This window comes from Syngnathus leptorhynchus, chromosome 3, assembly GCF_054491065.1.
Source record: "Syngnathus leptorhynchus isolate UIUO chromosome 3, UIUO_Slep, whole genome shotgun sequence".
Lineage (NCBI taxonomy): Eukaryota > Metazoa > Chordata > Actinopteri > Syngnathiformes > Syngnathidae > Syngnathus > Syngnathus leptorhynchus.
The window spans coordinates 20,060,619-20,069,844 of NC_141197.1; positions in this window are offsets into that span (position 1 = coordinate 20,060,619).

A 9,226-nucleotide genomic window follows, 5' to 3' on the forward strand; every position below is an offset into this window, starting at 1 on the left:
AACACACAGCTACGGCACATTTGCAGAATACTCGATGCTAAATTATGTTTTTTTTTTTCTTGAGGGCAAAAACTGCCGTGAAATGTACAAGTCTCATATTTCCATTTGAATGCCGGGACCGAGAATAATAAAGTGGCGTGTTCTTTGGGAGGAGAAGAAAGCTCGACACTGACATGATTACCCTTTTTATCCTCCGCTTCACTCACTGTGTCATGCTGCTGAGAACGAAAGGAAAAAAAAAAAAAAAAAAGTCTTTCCTGAAGCTTTCTCAGAGATGGAGACATGCTAAGCTGTGGACCGTCTTTAGCAACCGCAGGCGACTTTTTGAACCATCTGCATGACATCAAATAAAGTCACCCATTTGAATAATCACACTGGGTTATGTAACTGGCATCCGTATCTATTTAGGCAACACAAAGAGCCCAACGATGTGCCAAAGATACGAGCAAACGCAGAAGAAATACTTGAAGGGGACTTGCTTTGCCGCCGTTCATAAAGAATTCACATGACATACTATATTTTGGATGGATGGATGGATGGATGGATGGATGGATGGATGGATGGATGGATGGATGGATGGATGGATGGATGGATGGATGGATGGATGGATGGATGGATGCAAAGCAAAGGAAGTCGTGAAATAAACGTAGTTTTCAAGAATAGTATCGTCTGAATAGTAGCCTAACGTCCAAATCTTCTGTGTAGTTTTCGAGATTAAAGGCTGTCGTAATACCGAATAGAAAATGCACCAAGGACGCAATTCTTCCGATACGCCTTATCATTAATTGATTTTTACGCCAGAGCAGGTGCAATTGAATGCTTCCGATTTGTGGGAACGCTTTGGAGAGAGCCCGTGGCTGTCTCCAAATGCATTCCATCGTTTGAGCCGCAGTAACACATTAACACACGGGATGAAACCTTAATGGCCGTCGTGAGCATAATGAAGACAGGTTTTGTTTATCACTTCAAAGTCATATTCCACAACAAATCCACTGTGACTAATTTTACCATTTTAATGTTAAGTGTCTCAGTTGGTAAGGTTTGATATTTATTTTTTACAGACACTGTGATATACAGTATTGCTCTAAAAGGGTCAAGCCAACCTTGGAAGAAAAATCGCAGCCATTCAAGTTTGAGAGAAAGCTGCTCTTTGGAACATTTCATCATGTCCATTTGAATATCAGGCCAGCTAGCTATAAGGGACAAAGCGAATGGAGCAGATAGTGATCTCTGAGGGGGCTTGTGTGCAATGAAGTCATCTAAATGCATTTCTTGTCTGACACAGCACACTTGCAACATTGGCTTTATAGAAATGTTGCCATTGCCAAAATGATCAATAAGCCCATTAAGAGCACCAAAGGAAAAGACTTTCTCCACCTCCCCTCCAGGGTGCTCGTCTACGGGCACAAGTCTGGCAATTTGAATGGATAAAATGTGTCCGCTTTCATCTACCAAAGCGTCTCAATTCAAGCCTTAATGCTTCGGAGTGCTAAAGCATTAACGGCCTGATGACGCAATTAAATCAGACAAAGACGCAATAATACTTGCTTAGCTTCTAACTCAATTATGTTAGTTCTTACATTTTTAATAATAATGGAATCATATTTTTTACACAAAGCATTTCGATCCAATTTTCACATATCTGTACTTTTATTCATATTTTGGGCAACTTTGATTTTAACTAATACATTTTGTAAGTAAATTACCAGTCCCTATTCCATTTTTTTTATTATTATTATTTTATTTAGTGGGTGCAGCTTGTATTCGTGTGTGCTCAGTTGTGCGGAAATAACAAAACGTTGTTTTCATTACCGAGCTCACGCAAACAAAAATCTCATTTATTCATACGAACACTTTACTCTCTTCTTAGTCAATTCCAATTCCCCCTCAAATTCAGTCTGATGGATTGGAAATGTGAAGCATAATGTGAATATAAATATACCATAAGTGAGCTTTGTTTGGTGAGTCTCACTTTTTGTGGAAAAAAAACTAAATGTCGCTGACTAAGCAGAACTGCTTTTGTTGCAGCGGTAGACGATTATATGAAGAGCCTGTAAACTTTCTTTGGAGTGTTTAGGAGTTTAATGATTTTGTCATTGCTTTAGCCGCGTCCATTACATTTAATGTGGATTCCCTCGCATTTATCAGTAAAAGTCAATAAGTGTTCAACAACGGCAGCTAAGGTCATCGTCAGGGGCCAAGTGGATTTGGCCCGTTTACAACCCGCCCGAGCGCTTTCAATAACTTGCTCAGAGCCAAAAAGGCGAGCACGCCCTGCTCGCACTGGACTTGACAGTCAGTCAATCACAGAGTCTTTGAAGAGGCAGACAAGCTTTCATGCTGAGTGTGAATTGCACCCCGAGTGAGTCAGGTCAGTAAACATGCAGTGATTGACAAATTCTTCACTTCTACTAATATACCCATTGCCAAGCTTTCTGTAAGACTCTTTATATCTTTCACAATGAGGGAGCCACCAAAAAATGTAAATCCTAATCTGAAGGTGACTCCCAAAATTGGGGGAACCTCTGAAAAAAGGTTATGTGGGAAGTGACAGGTGTAATTTGTCATTGTCGACTATGCCAGGTGACCTGAGGAAATAAATAAAACATTTGAACGATACTTTTGATAAGTAAAAGATGCTTTTATCATAAAGCCAACTGGTCAGTGACAGACACACCGCTCGAGATGTGCAGGTTGGAGGATGCTAAAAGATGTCCGCCAGACACATCGGCAGCGGGAGAGACACAAATCGATTTCTTTCAGGACACCGCGGAGAGTGTAAGTGGATGAGGGCCTCCCTAGCAAAGCTGTTATTAATTAATAGAGTCTCAAGAGCGGATCGCGTGATATGATTCTCGACTCAATACCGCAGCCGTCGATGGCGGTGCTCAGTCCGCAGCGCACATCCAACCACGATGGATTTGACTCATTTGTGTGTTCCATAAAAAAAGACATCTGATATGTATATATAAAATGTAAAATATATATAAATATAGGTATATATGTAAATATACAATTCAAAATAAATATGTATAATGTAATTTTAATATTACATAATTTTTACATACATTTTTATCATGTCATTTTTGGATTAAGTTGCCACTTGTGTAGCACTTGTACATGTTGTAATTAGGAAGTAAAAATTAAAATAAAAAACGGTGAATCATCCAAGTACATGTCTCATTCAGGAAATGAAAAATGTGTTGCGTTCTAATTGATTTAGGCCCTTTGATCTGAGTGCTTGCCTGTTTAATATTAGCAAGCCACCCATGTGGGGGAGCAATTTCATGCTTGCAAGCAGCCAATCGACTCCGTGATAATAGATGGCAGGACCTGCTTATTCTATTTACAGACCTTTCGACAAGAGGTCAAGACAATGGCCATCTTTGTCCGCAATGCCAACACAAACACGACTTTTCCGTACTGCCCATATCTAGTTGAGCCGCCATTAATCCCGTGCATTTGACTTTTACGCTCAATTCTGTGGATCTGTTGATATTAAAAAAAAGCTTCACAATTACTTATGACACACTACACTATTAAAAAACACCATCTGGTCTGGATTTATAAACCATCACCCTTTGCTAGCACCTCTTATCTTTTTTTCATTTGGCAGCGTTTCTACTCTTTTGCCCCCCCCCCCCCAAATACGTATATTACATCCTAACGGACTGTTGATTTGAAGACATTTTTGGCTCATCTGCATATTAGCATTTATCCATCTCCTGACTCCTAACACGGTATTAACTTTGTGACCCACTTTTGAGCAGGTCTAACTTTGTATGGGTCAAGAGCAATTGTGAGGCTACCGATGTTGTGCCTCCAGGAGCAGAACAGAACCGTCTGCAAATTTCAGGTTGACGCTTGAAGCTGTCCAACCACCAGAGAGCGGACAAACCACTCCTGGCCCTTGGCTTGTATAATTTTCTGATGGACTAAAACTGTGGAATGCAAATATTAGCTCTGGTTGAAAAAGTGCATATTGTACAATCACTTTTCTCTGCAGACGTTTTTGCACTTGAAAAGTAAAGTTAAATGTTGTTTTCTTTTGGAGTGTGTCAAAATTGCTTCTGTTAAAAGGGGCTGGAATGTTGCAAAGTAGTCCTTGCGTGGCCTTTTCTTGTCTTTTTGCTCAGGAAAATGTGTGGGAGAGAAAAGACTTAAGGTGCTTTAGTGGAGGAGGATGTTGAGGTTATTCGTGGCTGTGATAGCTTGGAGTCGGTGAACATTTATGAACAGCAGACAGGTTTTGGAAGTCATCTTTTGAAAAGGGTGTAGTACCTGGACTGACTGTGAGGGGCACTTTTGTCATGGCCCGCATCGTAGTCATGGTAGCCATTTTGATTGTCAACGTCTTCTATATACAGTATAGGCTACAAAACAACTAGTTTTGAAATTAGACACTCGTAAAAACTGTTCAAGTATTTTAAAAAAGACGAATGGTAATAAAAGTTGCAAGCAATATCTCTATTTTTTTTTTAAAGTGAAGACAATTTGTAATTTTAGTAATGACACAAAGTCGATGCAAAATGTGTCTTGGCGGGCCACATAAAATGATGTGGTGGGCCCTATCTGGCCCCCGGTCCTTGAGTTTGACACCAATGCCGTAACACAACCCACACTACATGTTAATTGGGTCGGGATCATCTTTGGAGACATTCAATAATCAAAATGTTCACAATTATGATTATCATGACATCATACTTGGCATGTTCTTCCGATGTCTTACATGATGGAAATACAAATTCAATTCAGCTCATTTGAAGCGTGAGCTCATCTCAATGTTGACAATCCGTTCTTTTGACATGTTATTGAGTACACAGAAATTGGACAAAGGCAGTTTAGGGAAATTGCTGTTATCCTTCACGAGGATTAAAAGTGTCATCTTTAATTGCATTTGTTTGACAAAGGTTGATTTCTTTGAGAAGGTCAATTCGGAGAGCGACGTTTGCAGAGCCTTGCTGGAGATTACGCCGAGAGGAGCTTGTCAGTCCCTTCTTGGATGATTATTTCTTATCCCAGAAAATAGAATTAGAATTGATGCGGATAATTATATCAATGCACCAAAGAGTTATTGAGCCAATTTGAAGGCTTTGTTTTTGTTTTTTGAGCTGATTTGGCTTAAGATCAGGTACAGACGGTCAACTTTTCACTCAGTGTATTTGCTCTAAAAATGTCTGGAGGTTGACGGTGGCATTTGGCCAGACACTGTCGGGCTCACGGGGTGCACGCAAAGCCAAAGGCAGAACCTCGGGACCTGCTCGCTGACAGCCATGATGGAGAGCCACATTTAGCAAAGATTGGTGTGTATTTCTTGCATGAGAGTGTGTGAGAACTCGGAGGAATAATCAGTCATTAGTGCTGTTTTTTGTGCGCTGACGATGTGACAATGATGAATACATCAATGGCTGCCCTTTGGTCCGACTCAGCGGCCATCATAAGTACGACAAATACGAGTGATGAAGTGCCACTGAGTTTGGCAGTCATCGTTTTGAAAGTCAGGATAACACAGTTTGGTTATCATGTCATGACTTCAACAGCTTTGATATTCCAGAGCGTTAATTCGTCGCGACATGTTTCATTTTAAGCTCGACATATTTGGATTTCACCTGATCATTTTCAACAAAAACGTGAATTGAGCTTTTGCCAGATTCCTTAAATGTGAAGGTTTTACCGGTTAGAGATTTTTTTTTTTCTTTTGTAAGCAGTTTGAGCTATTTAAATTTACCTTGGCAACCTTAAGCGATGCACTGTGCCTCAGGCTTTCTGGAAATTACCGAGTGATTAACTCTATTCATTTTTCTTAATGGGGATGACATATATAAACATCCCCATTACATACAACAGTCTTCCTTGGGACTGCACATTTTCTCTGATTAATCATGCTTCTTTTAATGAGGTGCACGCTCTGAGCTCTGAAGGAGCCAACAACCACAAAGACAAAGATCAGATCTTGGGATGTGATCCTTCCTGTGGATGACATTGCCATTATTCATCAAGGACAAATGAGAGAAAAAAAAAAGTGGGACATTTCGCTACTTTGTAATCCAGTTGGAGAATGAGTCTGCCTGTCCGTCCGTCTGGCCATCCATCCATCCATCCATCCATCCATCCATCCATCCATCCATCCAACCATCCATCCATCCATCCATCCATCCATCCATCCATCCATCCATCCATCCATCCAACCATCCGTCCATCCTTCCTTCCTTCCTTCCATTCATCCATCCATCCATCTATCCATCCATCCATCCATCCATCCACCCACCCTTCCATCCATCCATCCATCCATCCATCCATCCATCCATCCATCCATCCAACCGCTTACCCATGATATATAAGTGTCTCTAAGACGATTCAACAAGTCTGTAAGCCACAAGCCCATTTTCCGTCGCATTGCCTCATTATAAAAATTAAGCAAGGACATACAGTTCAGACACAATATTGATTTTTTTTTTAATCCAAGATATAATTTGAGACATTCTGTACTTTTAACCGCCTCTTGGTGATGCCTTAAGAAAATGTACCACCGCTCATCATGTTATGTGTACGAGCGTATCGATTCCAGATGCACCACTAAGTAATACACAGAGCATCATAATCAATCAGGTTGATGGCAGATTATTGATTCCAAACCGACCTTCTCCTTCCTCTTCTGACACTGCAGCTTTTTCTTTTTGTGTTTTTAATATATTGAACTACACTACTGAACCATTTGGACAATTTTTCTTTCTATTGACCGAAATGAACTAAAAGGCAATTAAAGATCAACTAATGCTCATCAGATTAAGACTAATCTGCCTGGAAAATAACAATCCACTTATTCATTCTAAGAAAATCTAGTCCTTCACGCACAGAAATATATTCCCCAGATTTTTTTTTCCGATATTCACATTTCAATTGCATATAAATCTCTATCTTCAACTTATTTGTAAGTCAAAAGTGAATGAAACCATTCAGAGTCAGAGTTAAGTAATAAGATGAAAATGCTATGTCGTCAATATTTCGGTAGTACATTTAAACAGCAAAGCGTTTGCAGGAGTTGCTTACTTTGCGATGGATGCACCGAAACACATCATGGCTACTGCAAACAAGGAACTTTCAGAAAACTCGTGTCTTTATACACATTTGCTTATAGATGCCCAGAGCCTTAGGAAATGCATGAAGTTTGCTCTCTGCTTCCCCCGCACCAACCACGTGAACTGGAGCACTCCAACAACATTCACAAAAGTATGAAACGCTTAAGGCAACTCCAGGAAATAACAGAAATGAACACATTTCCCCCATTTTTGTCATCGCTTCACAAGACTGTGTATCAAACCTCAGCTTTTTTTTCTTGTATAAATCCGATATTTTCTCCCAACAGAGCTGGATGCTCCTAGTTATCTGAGAGCAGCCACCCACCAAGGCTAAATGGTGATAAAAATGAATCCACCTCTGCTCTAAAGATATTAACAGGCCATGTAGGACGCTTCATTTTTCATTTTATAGTATAAGTAGAATGCCCTCGTGAAGCTGCACTTTTTGCAAGCGCCCCTCCACTTTTTTTTTTTTTTTTTTGGGAACTGCCAGAAAATGTGCATAACAAATCAAGAAGCAACAAAGTGCCATGGTGATATCTTCATTTAAATATCAAACGTTACTTTTAAATTCACACCCTCACGGATTATACATCCTGTCTCCACATACTGAAGTGTGGTCTTATCTTATTATAACGCTCAAGGACAAATTGGGCCGAGCGTCTCAATGTTTCACGCTCTTGGCCAATGGATGAGTGGAGGTCAAGTCTGCAGCTAATGAGCTCAAATGTGAGTAGCGTGACCCGAATGATTTGCTAATGCAGCCTCTGCACTAAGTATTAGATTACTTTGCTCACATCCAGTCCTGCTATAAAATATCGCATTCAATCCAGCATGCACGCAGATCAGATTTTTCATTAACTCAGAATGTACATATAGAAGTGCAAACATGTTTTTTAAAATAACTTGGTAAATTTTAATTGATTTATTTCGCTATTTATTTATTTATTTATTTATTTATTTATTTATTTATTGTCTGTTTTATAGCATAAAAGGATCCATTGGGGGGAAAAAAATTGACTTTAATTTTCAAGTTTTATTTCAAGCTGTTCCACACAATTTGTAATGTTTCTTCAAGTAAAAAATTATATATAATGTTGAACCTTATGTTGAAGGTTATGCTCAATATGATACAATTCAATGCAATACAAGAGCCCAGCGTGTTCGATTAAGAGTATGTTTGTTCTCACCACCATTGCCATTTCCTTGTGTGTGTCTACATGACAAATTGTATTCCACATCTGAAAAGGGACGGAAATGATAAATGGTAAATAGCCTGCACGTATATATGGTGCTCAAAACAAACATGTTGCATTGTTGTGCTGTTTTGATGGAGAGTAGCTGTTGATAATGATGACAGTCGGAGGATGTCATTGAAAAGTGAACACTGCTGGCTGGATGCTCTCCCTCCTCTCTCTTCTCTTCTCACTCTCCTCCTCACAAGGCCCGCGGGACTGGGCAAATGGAAAATATGGAATACAACATCCCCGCATCTCTGCGCTTCATAGTGCAACCGGGCTGTCATCATTGTCCATTTGAGCCGGCTCCAATTTTCTTGCCGGATAGTAAAGTACAATACAGCAAAACTTTATCATTCATGCAGAGTTACAGCAGCATCTACTGGGAGTCAACTATAATGCAGTAGATGAATGACATTTATTTCCTTTCACCTTTTTGCTGCATTCCTATTCTTGACATCCATCACGTTCCTCCTCTTCAAAATAAAAGTCAAATTGGAAAGGAGCTGGACTATCAAACAAAACCCACTACATTGTAGACATGAAATCGATGGAAATTGTTTGGGCGTTTTGATTTCAATATAAGTTGTTAAGGTTTTGATTTTGAGACGAATCAATCATAAAACAATAATAAATTAGGAAATAAATAGTCCTTTATGAGATCCCTAAATATAATACTAGGGGGATTTTATTGAACACAACTACAATAATTAAAAGAAAAAATATACAAAAAAATACAATCCTACGTCATGATAGGGCTTCAGCATTTTTTGATCTGGTGCAGCATTTGGAGAAAAAAAAAATTCTGACCAATTGGTTCCATTGGAGATTACCATGGCGTCATACCCCGTGAGGCCGCTAGGGGAATCTGGCACTTTGCAAACTTTTTTTGGGTGGTTTCCGAGTGGG